Source organism: Giraffa tippelskirchi, chromosome 9, assembly GCF_054371585.1.
Source record: "Giraffa tippelskirchi isolate mGirTip1 chromosome 9, T2T-mGirTip1v1.2.pri, whole genome shotgun sequence".
Lineage (NCBI taxonomy): Eukaryota > Metazoa > Chordata > Mammalia > Artiodactyla > Giraffidae > Giraffa > Giraffa tippelskirchi.
Genome location: NC_137283.1, coordinates 32,713,083 through 32,732,574, shown reverse-complemented (window position 1 = coordinate 32,732,574; position 19,492 = coordinate 32,713,083). Strand labels below are relative to the sequence as shown.

General features: G+C 39.4%; 1 protein-coding gene and 1 long non-coding RNA gene across 10 annotated transcripts in view; both read right to left on the bottom strand.

The window, feature by feature from the left end:
* SUCLG2 (succinate-CoA ligase GDP-forming subunit beta) overlaps window positions 1-19,492 on the bottom strand; it is a 626,520-nt gene that overhangs the window by 379,639 nt on the left and 227,389 nt on the right. The gene's annotated exons all lie outside the window — the stretch shown is intronic.
* LOC145520941 (uncharacterized) overlaps window positions 10,644-19,492 on the bottom strand; it is a 49,826-nt gene continuing 40,977 nt past the window's right edge. The window contains exon 2 of the long non-coding RNA XR_014064936.1: window positions 10,644-12,493. This is a non-coding gene — a long non-coding RNA (uncharacterized LOC145520941). The remainder of the gene's footprint in view (window positions 12,494-19,492) is intronic.

Genomic DNA, 19,492 nt, shown 5'->3' with positions numbered 1-19,492 from the left:
GTGAGTCAACCACTTCAACCAGTACTGAACCCTCAGAAAAGTCCTCTTTTCAAAAGGTGGGGGAACAGGTGGCTTTGTTAGGTTGCTGAAAGAAGAACAGCTGTTCTCCAGTGTAGTATATTCACCCCGCATCTCCATGCCCGAGGCACAACACTCAGGGAAGGCTGCCTCTGTGCTCCTCTACGACAGGAGTTGTTTTTTTTTTTTTAAATAAGGAGCTAATGCAATCCATGACATAGTGCAATCACCTAATAAATAATAGTTTAAAGACTGGAATGAATTAAATTAATTTCAATAGACACTTAATGGTCATCTCCCTTATATTAGACACAGCAGAGTTAAGTCCTTGGGATATGGAGATGAGTAAGGTGTCATCACTGTACTCAAAGAGTTCAAAGACGAGTTTGAAAGTCACACTAGTAAACTGTCAACTGCAGTCCTGGCTCCATAGTCTCATGGAGCTAAGACCAGGGCACCACCAGTGGTGCAGACTGTTGTAGCAAGAGGGGCCTTTTGGAAGACGTGATGTTCCAGGTAACAAAGAAAAAGAGAGAGCAGGAACTCAGGTGATAGAGGGCCGCCAGGATGAAGGCAGAACTGTTACCCAACTTGGTTCACTCAGGACCTACAGGCTGAATGGGGAAATAACCCGAGAAAACACAGGTGAGGTAGAAGGTATCAGAGGTCAGGTATGAGAACCTGGTTCTTTTGGCTTATTCCTTTCTTTCCTAGAGCTGGGTGAAGACAACCCTTGAAAGTCTCCCTTGGGGTGAAAAGGGGAGTGATGGGAAAGAGAGAAGAGTGAGTATGTGAGTAAATGTGAGATGAGAAATAGAGAGCAAGTATGTGAGAGCATGAAAGACACTAAGAAAGACAACCAGTGACAGAGAGAGCATGACAGAATGTGTATGTGAGAGAAAAAGAAGGAGAGAAAGAGTATGAGTGATACTAACAAAGCAGTTAAGATTTGTACAAGAAGAACAGCAAGACACAGAAGTGAGCAGGCCGCTTAGCTCAGGGACACGGGTTGTTTGGGAAACATGGTGTACCACGGGCACCACGATGAAATCACCACAAGGGTGATGGAAAGACCCCACACCACCAGAGATGATGTGGTTGTCTCCTCCTACAAACTAATTTTCTGTAGTCAAGCACTTTAATGGAAATCTGATTTAAGCTTTCACTTTGGGCTAATTTCTATAATTAACAAGTATAATCTGCAATCTCAAACTGAGAATGAAATTAAAACAGTTTGAAAATGAAAGCCTTGTGACATCATCATTATTATTTGGCATTTATAAAGCATGTCAAATCTGCAATGTGTGCCTCACGTGTTCATTTATTATTATAACCCCTAACTGCTGCTCCATGACAATACCAGTAGAAACTTTTAATAGTCTTTTTTCCCCTCTGGCAAAGGGAATGTTTTTAAAAGTTGGCACTGGGCCTATTCACAAATTCGAAACTCTCCCAAACATTCCTAAGTGCTTTCAGGAGTAGGCTTTTCTAAATTCTCGGGTGAGGATTACAAGGGTTGCTATTTACTGTTTCACAAAAGTAAATATCATCTAGCAAGGAGGTTATGGTGTCAGATCCACTGCACAGGTCCCTGGACCCCGGACAGCCACTCCCAAAGAGGGGTCTGTAGCAGCTGTTGGCTGCTGTGCAGGTGGCTGGGCAATGCAAATGCAGATTTTTCAAATATTTGTGTGTGTTTGGTTTTGCAAAATACACTCCAGCTGCAGATTTCAGTCCACAAATAAAGGTAAAGAATGAACTTCAAAAGAAGAAAAGCTACAGCTTTGGTATTTAACAAGTTCTTCTCAACCTGAAACAAACAAAAATCACAACTAAAACCCTTTTGGGGGGATGTAATCATTTTGAGAATTGAACACTGGGACTTCCCTGGCAGCTCAGCAGTGAAGAACCCGCCTGCCAACATAGGAGATGCAGGTTTAATCCCTGGGTCAGGAAGATCCCCTGGAGAAGGAAATGGCAACCCAGTGCAGTATTTTTGCCTGGGAAATCCCATAGACAGAGAAGCCTGGTGGGCTACCGTCCAAGGTGCTGCAGAATGGTGGGACACGACTTGGCGACTCAACAACAATGAACACTAGGGAATCTCAGTCAGATAAGTTCACACACGCAGAAATTGACATAAGTTTAGGTAAGTCCTATCCTTTAGAATTTGGCTTCAAAGGCAGATAACAGCAAAAGGTAAAGTACAGTATATAAAGATCAGTTCAGTTCAGTCTCTCAGTCTTGTCCGACTCTTTGCGACCCCATGCACTGCAGCAGGCCAGGCTTCCCTGTCCATCATCAAATCCCATAGCTTGCTCAAACTCATGTCTGTCAAGTCCAGCTATCTCATCCTCTGTTGTCCCCTTCTCCTCTTGCCTTCAATCTTTCCCAGCATAAAGGTCTTTTCTAATGAGTCAGTTCTTCGCATCAGGTGGCCAAAGTATTGGAGTTTCAGCTTCAGTATCAGTCCTTCCAATGAAAATTCAGACTGATTTCCTTTAGGATTGACTGGTTTGACAGCATAGGGTAAATTTCAGGGGAATTGTGAACTCTTTGCAACTATTTATAAAATTTTGTTAGAATGTACACTTTCCCCAGGAAAGTGTTCAAAATTTTTAAGAATCAAAATATTAATAATCATCTCAAAAACATCAATAGCTAATGTTTACTAAGTGTTTAAGGGCTCCCCTGGTGGCTCAGTGCAAAGAATTCAACTGCCAATGCAGGAGATGCAGGTTTGATCCTTGGCTTGGGACTATCCCATGGAGAAGGAAATGTCAACCCACTCCAGTATTCTCGCCCGGGAAACCCCATGCACACAAGTGTGGTGGGGGGTCTTGAAAGAGTTAGACATGATTTAGCAACCAAAACAGCAATTAGGTATTTAGCAGGTCACAGTAGGCAGTATTCTATTTTACATATATTAACACACTAAACACATAAGTAGTATATGCTGCTGCTGCTGCTAAGTCACGTCAGTCATGTCCGACTCCGTGTGACCCCATAGATGGCAGCCCACCAGGCTCCTCCGTCCCTGGGATTCTCCAGGCAAGAATACTGGAGTGGGTTGCCATTTCCTTCTCCAGTGCATGAAAATGAAAAGTGAAAGTGAAGTTGCTCAGTCGTCTCTGACTCCTTGCAACCCCATGGACTGTAGCCCACCAGGCTCCTCCATCCATGGGATTTCCCAGGCAAGAGTAGTGGAGTGGTTGCCACTGCCTTCTCCAGCAGTATATGAGATGGATACAATGTTTATCCTCATTTTACAGATAAGAAAACTGAGAGTACCAAAGTTCTGGAGAATCACTGGAGCTGCACCTGCTGTCAAATGTCTTTCGGAGCCAGTAAACCTATTGAGGTCCCACAATACATACTATATTTAGTACTGTCTCATTCACTATCAGAGCTGATTCTGCCATAAACATGTAAGGTAAATATTATCTATCACATTTTACATATAAGAAAAGTGAGGCTCAGAGAGGTAAAGTGACTTGTACCAAATTATGCACCCAGTATGTCATCAGAATCAAAACTTCAGTTGTTTTTTAAGATTATTTAAGTATTCACAGATTGCTGAATGAAAAGTATATTCTTGAGAGCCTGTCTGTGCTAGGCACTCTTTTAACCATAAAGTGTGGTGGGAAACAAGATGGACTACAGCAGCAGGAACCAAATCCGAGTCTTACAGAGCAAATGTCATGAGTTTTGAAAAGCCTTTCATCTCCATATATCTATTCAGACTTCAGGGAGGTTGGGAAGGGAACTATCATTATTCAGCATCCACAGAGCACTCACATTAAGTTTATAAGACAGGTTTTAGAACCTCTATTTCATGGATAGACTGAGGTTGAGAGTTTAGGATTTCTCAGCTATTAAGGAGTCACAGTATCAATGAGGCTCTTTCTCACCATATCACATGCAGAGCTGTCTGCAACAGCTGGGTGATCTTAGGGGCACTGCTGACATACACCAGGGGTTAGCATACTTGTTCTCGTAAGGACTAGTATGGTGTGTGTGCTCAGTCATGTCTGACTCTTTGCAACTCCATGGACTACAGCCCACCAGGCTCCTGTGTCCATGAGATTTCAGGAAAGAATACTGGAGTGGGCTGCCATTTTCTTATCCAGGGAACCTTCCCAAGTCAGGGATCAAATCTGCGTCTCCTGCACTGGCAGGTGGATTCTTTACATACACTAAGGACACCTGGGATAAGGGCTAGTTAGTAAATATTTTAGGCTTTGAGGGCCAGTCTCTGTTTCAGTTACTCAAGTCTGCTGTTGTAGCATTAAAGGAGTCCTAGACAATATATAAACAAATAAGCAGACTATGTTTCCATAAAACTTAAATTCACAAAAAACAAGTGGGAGGCCAGATTTGGCCCATGGGTCATAGTTTGCCACCCCTTGACACAGACACAATTTGATTTATGGTTATTCTCAGATTCACTGCAACCACCTCTCTCTTTTTTTTTTTTTAAATCATATTGTATTTCTCTGAGAGTGACTTTTCAGAGTTTAAGATCTCTTCCTTTGTTGGACCATTTTCTTGTTCTCATCAACAGCGTTAATGTACTTAGGCTGTAGCAATGGCTAATTAAATAAATATATCCCCTCCAACATTAATATCACTCATCTGAAATAAACTTGTACGTTTAACAAGTTCATAAAATGAACTGAATGTCTTTGTTCTTTTTCTCTTCCTGACATTGGCTGGAAGCGAACAGAAAGACTTCAGCAATAAGCCATCCATTTTGCAATGATTATTGCAGATAGTTAAAGACTATACTGCATTTAGAACACACTGTAGTGTATACATTAAGCACAGTAAGCACCACTACTGGGTTCCATCTGCTTCTTCCAGTTCACACTGCTAACTCAGTCCCAGTGCAGCAGGCACTGCTGATAAAAATCAAGCAAGCGTGTTTACATTAGAGAAGATAAGGACTTTCTTTTAATCACAACTTATTTTAATTCTGAATGTTGTTGCTCTTGTTTAAGCATCTGTTTTTCTTGAACTGTTTTTCTCTTTTTTTTCTTGTTGTTTTTATTTTCCTGCTGAATTCTAATCATGTCTTCTAATCCATTGGCAGCCAAAAAAGGAAAATAAATGATGAAGGAAATTAGATGCAGCTTGGATAATTGATGTTTGTATGCCTGGCTTTAAGAAAAACACTCTGCTAAATTAGAGAGGAGTCTAAATGGATTCAGTCAATAGGGAAGTGATTCAGGTGAGGCATTCAATCCTGGGACTTGTTGTACTCTTACAAATAAGCCAACAGATCAGTTCAATTGGGACCAGATCTGCCTTTTGCTGAAATCTGAGTGAGCTTCCACAGCTTGTTGTTCTACTTTTGATTTGTTCCTGAAGTTTGACATTATTTTCTTTTGTACAAAATCAAGCTCTAGGATCCTTGGGTTAAAGTAAATGATGTCCAAATTTATACATGACATGAGATCAACAGTATTTCTTGAAGAATGCCCACCCACTCTGCCCTTTTAGTTTTTTCTAAGGAAGAAATACTATTAGTGAGTAAACAATCGGCCTGAAGAGCTCAGAACATAAAGTAAACACTTTAATCCCAAAATCATTTCAGCATTTTTAAGTGATCAAGATAAATATCTGACCATTCTCCCCCCTCCCCACCCCCGCAATTTTGGAGTATCTATCCATTATCCCAAAACTGATAGCATGGAAATGACATCTGATGGATGAGCAATGCTTGCTTGGAAAGCGAAGTTTCCCTTAAGCTTGACCTCTAAGATCACCCAGGATGAAAGAAGGAAAATGTGTCTAAATCGTCCTGTTTCATTTACTTTTTCCTCAATTCTTCACCATATGTGTATCCTGTGAGCTCCTCCTCACTAGGATAAGTAAAATGGTATAGAGGCTTAGCATTTATTGCATGTTAATTTTCCTAGATGCTAAAAAAGATGCCCTACAACCTTCCCTGGCATGTAAGTTGAGACTCAAGGAGCTTAAATAAGTTGTCCAAAGGCACACAGCTATTGAGCAGTGGAGTCAGGATTTGGAGCAAGTCAGTCTTACTTCAAAGTTCATGGTTCACAGTCTTTCTATAGCCAGTCACTTTCATGATTAATCAAGAGTCCCAGTTCTATTTGGATCTTATTTCCAAGTTCAAGGACAGTCTTGAGTTCTAAATTCTGGTGGCCAACTATTCCTTGCTTTCAAATCTCACTGCTCAATTAAAATGGATCAGAGTAAGATATCTTTTATAGTTTTGCGGACCAGTGGTTTTGGTTCTTCATAATCCAGTATGTTCCCTGCTTACTGATGAAAGAGTTGTCCAGAGTTTGTGGTTTGCAATCCCTACTTAGGACTGCAGAGGGGTCATGATGTTAAAGAGTGAGTTCAAAACCCACAGTCCCTCCTTAACTGGGGTAGATATCCCTACAAGACTCCTCTCTGTAGACTGGTAAGTGAACCTTTTTCCCTTTCTGATGTACTGAAATTTATCCCTTTGCTAATATTATTATTTCTATTTTTATGACCAAGAATATTCTAATAGAGAATCATGCCATTAGAGATATCACTGTGGACACAGATTTTAAATATCAGACCATGGAATGGCTGGTGGGAGGTATGGTAACTATGTTTGAGCGACTATTCAAAGTGCTGCATTGAGACTAATGATGCAGCCATGTCCTGGTTTAGAGAGATCTGTGACCTATTCAGAGAGATTTCTGCTATGGCAGCAGGGGAAAGAGGCACAATAAGTGTGTTAGAGATATGTCTCCCTAACTTTACAGTTAGCACTTAAAGATTTAGTCTGTCAGCAGTGTTCTCTTTTAATGGCTTTTATTCAACACAAAGAAAATAATCAGACAATCGGAAAACCCAATTCAGATTCAGCATGATCACTCACAATCTCATTAACTGTGCATGTTCATATATATTAATTTTTAAAAAAAATTGAATATGGACTTCCAGCACTAGAGAGGACCAAGGCACCTTCCATTATGAATATTGGTTTAAAAAGTTAAAAGATACTCTGCATACTGAACCGTATTAACTATAAAGCCATTCTTGCTTCTAGGACAAGTACCTATTTCTTTAAGTCAAAGTGCTCTAAAGTGTGGTCTATGAAGCATTAGGCTATGTAATGCTTCATGAAAAAACAATGATCTGGTCAAATAGTATGGGTTCACTCTTATGAAAGTTTTAGCAGAGGATGTGTGTTCTAACTTAGAATACCCAACTTCAGTTATTTATTGCAAAAGTGTCAAAGGGTAATTTGATCCCCAGAAAACTGTCAAGGAAAGTATTCAGGAGCTGGTATATTGAGGTGTTAGGTGGCATAGGAATTTAGGGTCCTTCTCCCCAGAGATGCTAATCATTGCACTATTTAGATCATACTTGAATGAATCTGCAAAACTGGAAGGCTTTTATAATTAAGAACAGCAACCATGATTACTTTGGCCAGTCCAAGGTGGGACACAAATGCTTCCCCAGTTGCCAGTTAACATAGTGGTGGTGGTGAAGTCAACTATTAACAGGATTTTCAGGAGAAGGAAAAATCTAAAGATGGAAATACTGGTTGGCATTATAAGCAGGCACAGGAGACAAGTTAAAAGGACTGAAGAACACAGAGATTTGATGGAATAGCACAGACATTTTTTATCTTTTACAGAGACATTTTACAAACACTTTTGAGTTGAAAATCAGAACCATCGCCAGGATTACAAAAACCACTTGAACATTTAGAATGGCAAATGTAAGGTTCTTTTTCAGAGTCCTGCATTTAAAATAGCTCTTGCAAAAACTACTATGATGTGTAATTTGGCCACAGAGCCATTTGAAACAAAAAGAAAAAGAAGAGGAAAAAAAAAAAAAAAAAACAGAGCAAGGAGATTTTGGTCCTATGATTCTTCCATGAAGCTTCAAAAGACTTAAGGAAAGAGAAAGAGTGAGCTCACTTAAGAAATACACTATTAAAATTGACTGTTAAGAAATATTTTGATTACAAAACTGCCTTCCCAGCTTAACAGATAATTGCTTTCGAGGCAGGATGCTCACTGCTCATAATGCAATATCTATATTTTATTTGTAATGGAAGCTGCATTGATGCAGATTAAGAATATTTATTGGCACATTCTTTCTGAGCAGTTTTTCGCCAATCATCTCAAACTTATGTCATATTGATAAATGTGAATATGTATACTCCATCATCATTAATTGGAGAGTTAATATAGAGAACACACATAAAATTGGCAACTTGGTGAAGGACTCATTTATTAATCTATAAACAGGATGTCTCTCCATCTATTGTTGCAACATAATTATCTCCACAGGGTAACTATTCCTACAGAAAAGGGAAAAAAATGCTTCTATGGGTGATTTCTTTGCTTTTATTCACGACTGACATCAATTAAAAAAAAAAAAAAAAAGTTAGCTAGGCAGACAGAGCCAAAACTTAGGACCACACAGATTGGCACTTCACACCACAGAGAAATGAAGATAAATTTAGTTAATAGCAAAACCCACTGTTTCTGTAAATAACAAGTCTATGTAAGATGAAGGTGGCATATAATGATTCTGTGATGCCTCATACATCTGTTCAAACCTACTTGATCATTTAGTTTTCTGGAAAAACAAAGAGCTGACAAACATTCTTATTAAAAACCCCTAATGGAAAAATATGTGACTAGGAAAAGTAGTAACATAAGTTTCCAGTTAAGAGCTCAAAAAGTGACCAGCTATTTATTATACACTAAAATTCATGTTTAAATTGTTTTAAATAATATAATTTTAAAAACATATTCATATGTTTATTTTTATAACAGATCTCATCAGTATATTTGTGAAAATCAGTTTACTGCCAAGTTTCTTTGTAAGAACAAGTTTCCAATTCATTTTCTAAAATCCCACCCTTTATTCATCCAGTAAAATGACCTCCAACACCAAATCTTACACCCACAATCTTAATCTCCAAAACTGTCACTGAAGATAATATTCTTTGGCATCAAAACTTTAATTTCAGGTCAGTTAATTCAGGCAAAACACATAAGTCAACAAAACTCCAAAAAAGGTACCAATGAAAACATGTGTAATTATCAAAAACCAATATCCCATTTGAAATAGGGCTCTTCTGAAATGTCTGGGTAGGACAGGTGGCTAGTAATATTTAAACTCAGGAAAAGAGGAAAATCTATAGAATTCAATCTATGTCAACTAGCAGCATCAGCTGTCACTGTCATCAAAAAATATGCTCTGCTGTAGACCATATTTTAAAATTGCTGATATCACAGTCTGACCTCACTGTAATCTGCTGTGTGGAAGCTTGATTTGTTTATTTAGCTGTTCAGCAAATGTCAGAATACCATGTCTGGAGCAAATTAGACAATACATTGGCAAAGCACTCCCCACAGCCTGAAAAGAAAGAAATTTAACCAAACTCTTTGCATCTCAATGTCTAAATCACTGATTTGCCACATCCTCTCCCATCTCTGGTTAACCTTTTGCAGACCTCAGTGGATTTCTCCAGTTGTTGACAAAAGGATTCAGAATATTCTACCTGAAGCACATACTCAACAGTCAAAGGATGTCCCTTGGGATGTATCCAGGCTGTAAATCTGCACTCTCACCCTGCTCCTCTGGGTCCTAGAAGGCTGACTCCAGGGGCTAAATCAATGGGCTCTTTTCTCTGCTGACACTGGGAAGTCTTGGCAGGAGGAGAGGGTAGTGGAGGTGTTTCTACTCATTCAGGCCCCTCCAAGAGAGGTTGTCTTGAGTGGCTGGGTCCCTCCACATAAGGTCTCTGATCATGTCAAGAAAAGTCTTCATCTCAGACTTGCCCCAGGTTTTATACTCTCTCTTATGGTTTTCGTACCCTCTATCCACACTCTCTTTCTCTATGTCTCTGTAAATAAACTGTCCTCTATACACTGAGGTGAGTGAGTCGTCAATTCCTAGCAAGACTTATAAGAACATCTTATTTTGACCAATTCAGCTTGCATTTGAGAAAATCCTTTTGAGGCTGAAACTTCTAAAACTGGAAGCTTAATTTTTGTATAGTTTTCCTCTGTAACATCTTCCAGGGACATGACTTAAACAATAAAATAATAGAAAAATATCGGAACACTCTCACTTTAAGCCATTTAATGAATATTTTCAAACAGTTTTTTCTCTTGCTCTTCCTGAGAGAGAGCTAACGTCTAAAAATCTGAAATTACTGCTCGTTAACTGTCTGAATCTACACTCAAGGTAAAGGCAGGAAAAGAAAAACAAGCCAAAAGCTTTGTTATCTTGGGCCCCGTCCATTATAAATGACAAATGATAGCCTGCAGGTGAAAATGAACTTCGCAGCACTGAAATGGCTTCATCTGGTTTATTAGCTGCAAACAAAAACTAAGGAAGACACGTCTAGAAGGTGACTAGCAAATCTTATTTTCAGCATAATGAAAGACAGGTTCAGTAAGTCTGAATCCCCGTGCGGCCTCCCAGTCTGTCTAAAGGAACACAAGTGGCAGGGAGACAACCCGGAAAAGATGGTTAAAAAGTAAAAATGTAGGTCTGTAGCCTTAGCCAAAAGATAATGCTTAGCTTCCACAAAACTCCAATGACCCAGTTGCAAGTAGTGGCTTCATATTTATCTCAAAAGTTACTTTATTCTTTTTTTTATCAAGTAAATAAACTGCGCCACTGAGGAATTAATAGTCAACAATAAAATGCACCCCAAGGGAGTAGGTATAGGATAGCTTTACAAAACAGAAAAAATATATAGGGAAGGAATAGTAGTTCTCAAATCACACAAGATCCATGTAGCTTTTTAGGAAGTGAACAGCACCTGGAAAGGCCAGACATGCACACTTATTACCCGAATTCACACAATTTAGATAATCATTTGCATTCCTGATAGTTAGCGCTTGCTTTTCTCTACCCTAGACCTGTAACTACACTTTATTCTCTGAAACATCTGAACAAAAGTCACTTTGTTTGTGAAAGCCCACCTCACTCATCTCACACAGTCCCTCAGCGCATTTATTTCTTGAATGTGTTATTTTTATGTGCTAGATCCAAAGGGTAGTCTTAAATCTGGTTAACAGCTATTAATGTTGTATCCAAGTGGAAGGAGCTCCTTGGATGGACAGGCACGTTTTTGTTTTTTTTTTCTTCCTAATGCCTTGAAGTACCTCTTTTAAAATTTCTTTTTATTTTTAAGATTACCTTGAAACAAAAAAAATCACATCCAAGTTTTCAGTCCCGAAACTCTGAGACAACCTTCCAAGTAGCTCAAGACTAGTTAAGGTCATCTCCCATTTCTTGTGTGCCCACAGTAAGCTGACACTTCAGCCTCACAGTGTGATCTGCAAGGTGTCCTTTCACACCATGTCATCTAGTTCTCCAAAGTTATTATCAGCAAGCTGGGACGACCATAATGTCTGCCAGGCAGGTGTGAGAACAGGAATTCCAGTTCCTGTGTGTGAGAACAGGCAGGTGTGAGAATAGGAGTTTTTTGCTGTAGTTCCAAATGGCTGTCTTCACAGATACACACGGTACATAAAGTTCAATCAATTTCATGATGAAATCTACTTCAAACCCCTGACAAATCTGACTGTGCTGCTGTAATAGATTCTAAGAAATTATTACAATATATGGTATAGTGTTACAATAAGTTAAAGCAAGAGCAATATGAAACATAATTGTGACAGGTAACCACTAGAGGCCAGTGTAATTCAACATGGAGAAGGAATTTATAATCAATCCCTGTGGAAAAACTAACATTATTTCTCCCACCTAAAAGTGGAGCTCTTGTGAACTGAAGAGAAAAATGATGAAGAAAGCTTTTTTTATTCTCTGAAGAGGAAATTTCAAAGGATAAGAAAGATGAGTAAAGAAAAGATGACTCATGAAAAATTAGGCAAAGAGAATTCCTGTCTCCAGAAAGAAAAAAAATAGTATTTCTATTTAATGTTTGACGTTTTACAAAGTAAGCACAAATTTTCAACCTATTTGGCTTAATTGTAAGCTTTTCCATAAATGTTTCATTTGGCACTGGCATTAGAAATAATTAAAGATCTGGAATACCTAGAAAGTGCTATGGTAATCTCATTTTGAGGGCAATCATCATGCTAGCTGCCCAGACAAAGCCAACGGTTTTGAGAAGGGGTGGAAAAACTGTACATCTGCAATTTCCTTCCCTTAAAGAACTTTATTCAGAACAAGTACCTAACGGTTCCTTCTCAGACATGGAATAATTCACATAAATTCATTTAGTGCTCCATTCATACTGAATAATACATTTCTTAAAGCTGAGTGCCGAAGAATTGATGCTTTTGAACTGTGGTGTTGGAGAAGACTCTTGAGAGTCCATTGGACTGCAAGGAGATCCAACCAGTCCATCCTAAAGGAGATCAGTCCTGGGTGTTCACTGGAAGGTCTGATGTTGAAGTTGAAACTTCAATACTTTGGCCACCTGATGTGAAGAGCTGACTCATTGGAAAATACCTTGATGCTGGGAAAGATTGAGGGAAGGAGGAGAAGGGGACGACAGAGGATGAGATGGTTGGATGACATCACTGACTCAATGGACATGGGTCTGGGTAGACTCCGGCAGTTGGTGATGGACAGGGAGGCCTGGAGTGCTGCGGTTCATGGGGTCGCAAAGAGTCGGACATGACTGAGTGACTGAACTGAACTGAACCTGACCATAAGCCGCCAACTCTTATTCAACATGGCACACAATCTATCACATTCAGAGACCCATTGTCCTGCCACCTGGAGAGTACATTGAACTTTTCTACCATAGTGCAATATGACCCCAGAAACATGATAAAAGAAAGTCTTTTTATATATCCTTATGTACTCCTTCTTCAGTAAACAACAAACATGCAAAGAAGCAAAGATAAAAAACATACCACTACTAGTCAGGTGGGAGGCTTGGGTCTTTATTCTGCCCTAAATTAAGTATGGGGTCTTGGAAACATCTCTTTACCTCTCATGACCTCAACTGCATCATCCTTTCAGGAAATCCTGGAGAAACATCCCTGCACAAATGTACTGAATGTATAATCAAGCCCATGTGACAGTCATGGTGAACACAACCAGCACTAGGCTGTTGCTTTCACTGCTGTGATAGGTTTATGAAACTTTAAATACTACAAAAGGAGAGGTGATAAAGCAATATTCACTGGGAGAACACGGATTAGAAACTCAATGTGCTGTTATCTATTACTGCATATCTAGGTCAAATTTGGCTTTTATGGATAAATGAAGATTGATAAAGAGAAATGCAAATTTTAAAGAGTTTAATTAGAGTACAGAGACACTGTCAGAACTCAAGTGCATCTTTTGGCATAAACTGGACTGGAAAATAATTAAAATGAGTTATGCTGAGAGCTGAATATTTCAATGAGAAGTATTTCTAATTCTGAGAATTAAAAGCACTGAAGATTTGTATATTAATCAGTCTAAATGTATGTAATTTTCTTCAAGGTAGGAAGTTTACTAAAATGAGGCAAGTAAAATGCAAAACAAACTTTTGTCAGCTCCACTTGACTTTCAGAGACTAAGCTTCAAAATTTACTTTTCCCCCTAGACAGCCTTGGAAAACATTAAAGAATTACAGGGATATTAAAAGAAAGAACATTCAACAAAAATTTGCTGAGATTCTACAATGTTGAGATGTGGGGACAGAGCAAGTTGGTGACCAAAAAGTCACAGTCTCTGCCTTTACTGATTTTATAATCCAGTGGGTTTTCAGAGGGTAAAAAAGAGATTTCAAAGGCACAGCTCAACTAAGAATATCTCCTTATTCATGACAAAGCTCCCATTTAACAGCTATTCACCCCCTACTTAGGATGATGTCTACAAGGAGGTGACCATCTACTTTTTACCATACATTCACACTGAATAACCTCCTTTATCTACACTAAGAGGGATGGTCAGCAGTCAGAAGTTTACAAGCACACCCATCACCTTAGGCTGAGGCCTTCAGATCTGAAAATAGGAAGTGGGGCAATGTAGTCAGTGCCTTTGGAGGTAGATCTATTAGACTGAAGAAGATAGATTTCCTTGGCCTGAGCTGCTAAAGTTGATTCAGTCTTATTTGGTGATAGTGGGTGGGCCTTAAGGAATGATCTAACATAGCCTTCATCAGATATTATGCCAAACTGACCACAGTGTCCAAGTCCAGACACTAGAAGTCCCTCCTTCTGATATCCACTAATGTCATTCTGATCTTTTCTATGTCTGGCCATTGAATCTGTCTTCCTAATTCTTCTTTTATTTCTTAGAGACAAAATGTCCACAAATCATACTGCCTTCTCCCAAATTTGCCTGTTTTTTTCTCTCTCTTTTTATTGCCCTACAATATTTTGTACAGACTGGGGCAGAACTTCCTTTTTTATCCTCTAAGATAAAAGCCTTTAGACATTTTAACACTTCTGACAGTAGAATCCAAATTAGATCAGATATCTTCCTTTACTGAAAGGGGGTTTTTGGCATATCTTAGAATAGTTTAGTATTCTAGAAAAGAAGGAACACTGCATGTTTGTTGTTTAGATGCTGACCAAAAACAGGACTAACTCCAATGCTATCCAGACACCAACCTCTCCTCATCTGCTTCATGAAGTCTGCAAAGGACCCCATGTGTGTGACTCAGAATCAGCTGCAGAAATTTATAGGTACCCTGATTGTGTTTTCTGTGTACTCAATCTTCAAGAATTGCTTTGGTGCCATATAAAAGCAAATGACGACGCATTCAAAAAAGATGAATGAATGGCAACTCTTAAGAACTCCTCTGTCACTGGCAAAACTAGTCCCATCAAATAATCCTGCAATTCACTTAAACATTTCTCCCTAATTCCTCAATCTCTAGAATATATAATGGTGAGGGAACTCAGCCCATCAAGACTGAAGAGAAGAATAAAGGGAGATAAACGGCCAACTTCATCACTTTGTCTCACAAACCAGATTTTCTTCTTGATGTCTCTTTTCAGTTCACAGGGATTCAAGGATTCTTTATCATCCCACTAGTCCTCCTTTGGATGGACTTCAACTATCAACGTCCCTTTTAAAAATGTATGATCATGCCTCTGAACCGCTGTTCTCTAATATTTATTACACCAAAGTGACACTGAGAAATGCTAAAGAATGTGGACTTTGGTGTAAAATTACCTGGGTTCAAAGTTGGGCTCTATAACATACTAGTTCTTGGTTTGGGGTAAGTAAAGAATCTCTATTAAGCCTTCTTTTCTTGGCTATAAAATAGATAATAATAATGTCTTCAAGTACAATGATCCACAAAAAATACGAGAGACTAGCATACAATATGAACTCAACACTGTTGACCATTACAAATACCACCATCGCCACCACCATTACCACCACTTTTATCACTCCTCTCGTGGCCTGATGGAAAAATCCAAATGGACACTGCTTTGGTGCAACAATGGGCACAGAAGTGACAACAGCTTTCCTGGGCCTGCACGACCTGGTCCCTTCTTACCTAACTGAATTTCTCACCGATCCCTTCAGTTGTTTCCAAAGTGAACAACCTCTTTACTGGCTTTTCCTGCTTAAGCATCCAGTCTAAAAGGCCTTACTGATTCTCCTCCATGCTTTCAATACTTCTCTTGCCTCCATGAATCTGCACATTGTGCTTACCTGACGTCTTCTACTCACGATTATCTCCTCTTCCTCACCTTTATTCAGATAATGATTTCAAATCTGACTAAGTGCTCTGTTAGTTTTAAATTCAATGCTATAGAGAATTACTATGATTTATGGCTTTCTAACTGACTCATGAATTAAACTTGTCTTTAAGTAACTACAAGGTAAAGAGTTTCCTATTCTTATATGGTATTGCTTTTGTGCACTTAGTATCACTCTGGGGATGAAGAACAATACCCAGACAGTATCGGTGGACTGATTCACATGTTTTAAGTATGCTGATTATCTATAGAATTAATATCAGGAACCTTGAAAAATGAAGTAAATCTTCACTGGACAACATGTTGTTGCTTAATATTAGGGCCATAGAGGATTCCAGGAATCTAAAATAAAGGAGATTTAGTCTTAAACATGTGTGCGTAGTCAGTTGCTTAGTTGTGTCCCACTCTTTGCGACCCTATGAACTATAGCTTTCTAGGCTCCTCCATCCAAGGGATGCTCCAAGTAAGAATGCTGGAGTGGGCTGTCATTTCCTCCTCCGAGGGATCTTCCCAGATCAGGGATTGAACCCAAGTCTCCTGCATCTTCCTGCATTGGCAGGCAGATTCTTTACCACCGAGCCACCTGGGAAACTCCTTAGTCTTAGGTTGAGATATGTAAAATGTTAACATCATCTCAAAAGCAGTTTAAAGGACAGTAAGAAAGGAATGTGAGCTCAGAGAGACCCTAACTTCCTGTAATCTAAAATACAACACATTTATCAATTGACCTGCTTAAAGTAAGTAGGACACAACTTCTGTGTGAAAGACTGTATGAGAGAGAAATGCAGAATGTTAAAAGAGTTCTGCTCCAGGAAGTTAGGCAAGAATAGAGGATTGTCAAATCTTTGTATTTAGAGTACCTTTTCCTGAGCTAAAAATAGAAACAAGATAAGCAAGGAAACAAATAACAACAGAATGCCATCATCACTATTATTTCACTACTTATAAAACCAAGTATTATATTAGTACCTGGGGTAGTAAAGCCTGGTTTATACAATTAAAAAAAAAAGTCAGCAAGCAAACAGAGATACAAGGAAGGATATGATGGCTGACAGATCACTCTGATTACTTCTCAAAATATGTATGTCTCCACACAAACAGGTGTAATTCTTCATTTCAAATTCCATTTGTTCAGAATGTAGATGTGGACTTATATAAAATTTACTTTTGCATTATCTAAGAAAAAGGATTTGCTGAGTAAAAAAATATTTAAATAAGATTATGAAGTATATATTTAACATATTTAAAGAAACAAACATTTTGCCACCATCAAATGTCTCACCATCAAATTTATAAATACTTGATTCCTTAATAACAAGACAATCCTTTTGGTTAATTTAAATTGGTAGCAAAAGACATCTACCTGATCAAGGATTATTTGCCTACTCTAATCATTCAAAAACAGTAAATGGCATTAAGAATATAGTTCACAATAGGATCTATTCCTGCTTATCAGCCTTATTATAGTAAGACTGGAAAAAAGTTTTGCATGTTATAATAGAGACAGGATAGTTTTTCTCTAAATAAAATTCTGATCCCAGAAACATATTTTATGCTTTTATTGTTCTTCTGTTTTTAACAAAAAATATTGTCCTTTCAAAATAGCCCTCCAATTCACATGGGAAACTGAAGCTATTTCTATGAGATGTTTTAAAATAACTCCAAGGAGGAGAGGCCCTTGAAAGGAGAGTAACAATAGAAACCAGGTCATCAACTCAAGACCTGGACTTTCTTTATTGTTCATGGACACAAATGCTTGGTTTCAGAAGTACATGGTTATCAAGGAAGCAGTTGGTCGGCACTATTTCTTTGGGCTATTGTATCTCTGAAATTAATGTGGTCAACTGACCAGTTTGCAACTAGGGAAGAAAAGTCAGTTCAACCTTCAAACTGAAATTAAGCATAAACAAATAATAATCACTTAGGGGTCAGCAACTGGTGGCTTGGTTGAGCACTGAAGGCCTTTTGCTCTCCCTGGACGTTATACTGAGGCCACGTGACCTCAAGAAGAGCAGGAAGGAATGATGGATGGTGTGCTCAGACTCCCTCTGTCCCAGCTGCATTTTTCAGCTGCCAAATGTGCACTTGCAGGGGCCAGATTCAACAATAAAAAACCACCTGGGGGCGTGATTACCTAACTGTCTATACCCGTGGCAGCTGACAACAGCAACTTTACCGCAAAAACTCACAACTTGGTGGCTCAGAGGGCAAAGCGTCTGCCTGCAATGTGGGAGACCTGGGTTCGATCCCTGGGTCAGGAAGATCCCCTGGAGAAGGAAAAGGCAACCCACTCCAGTACTCTTGCCTGGAAAATCCCATGGATGGAGATGCCTGGTAGGCTACAGTCCATGGGGTCACAAAGAGTTGGACACGACTGAGCAATTTTACTTTCACTTTTCAGATTGCTAATCACCATTTTGCTGGTTAACCTGCTTCAATAAACAAGCAACCAGTAACTGACTGAGGGTTTCTGTTTTCTTTTTTAAAAAACTTTTTATTTTGTATTGGGGTTTGAGTGTGTATAAGGCTTCTCTGGTAGCTAAGCTGGTAAAGAATCCACTTGCAATACAGGAGACCCTAGTTCGATTCCTGGGTCGGAAAGATCCCCTGGAGAAGGGACAGATAGGCTACCCACTCCAGAACTCTTGCCTGGAGAACTCCATGGATAGAGGAGCCTGGCAGGCTACAGTCCATGGGGTCGCACAGTCAGACACTACTGTGCGACTTCCACTTTACGTAAGTGTGTACTCTTTGTCACTCAGTTGCATCTGACTCTTTTGCGACCCCACGGACTGTAGTCTGCCAGACTCCTCTGTCCATGGGATTCTCCAGGCAATACTGGAGTGGAGAACCACTGCATCCTCCAGGGGATCTTCCCAACACGGGGAACAAACCCAGGTCTCCTGCATCGCAGGCACATTCACAGATTCTTTACCATCTGAGCCACAAGGGAAGCCCAATTGGGAAATAACAAACAATGTTGTGAAACTTTCAGGTGAATGGCAAAGGGACTCGGCCACACATATACATCTACCATTTTCCTCCAAACTGCCCTCCCATCCAGGCCACCACACAACACTGAGCAGAGCTCCCTGTGCTGTACAGTGGCTCCTTGTTTGCTATCCATTTTAAATACAGCGGTATGTGCATGCGGCTTGAAGTTTCTTAACGGACAGCAATTGGTCTTAGTAAAAGCTGTATCTCAGGAGCGTAGAACCATGGTATAGGTGATAACATTAATTTTATGATAACCAAGGCCAAACAACTCACATGCAGTAGTAAAATGCAGAGAAAACAGCTGTGAAAGACAGTCTGTAGTTAGCTATGGATATTCCAGCTACACAATATGATGACCTATTCTAAATCTGTCTTATGAAGAAATAGAACCTTACTTATTTCCACAACTCTTCCACTTTGCAGCCCTTTCCCACAATAGTCAGAGTTTAAAAATGAACAACAGCTCAGTACACATTTATTAAGTTGACTTAAATTGCAAGGAATCCCTGATATCGTCTGAATTTTCTTCTTAAAATCCTTTGAGTGGACAGCTCTCTAAGGTAGGGAACAGTGCATCTGTCTATTTTCTGTCCTTTTTACTGTATTATTACTTCTGGGGGAAAGCTGGTGCTAGCCATCCAATGAAGTTGCTCAGCCGTGTCCGACTCTTTGTGACCCCATGGACTATAGCCTACCAGGCTCCTTCATCCATGGAATTTTCCAGGCAAAGAGTACTGGAGTGCATTGCCATTTCTTTCTCCAGGAAGATCTTCCCGACCCAGAGATCGAACCCAGGTCTCCCG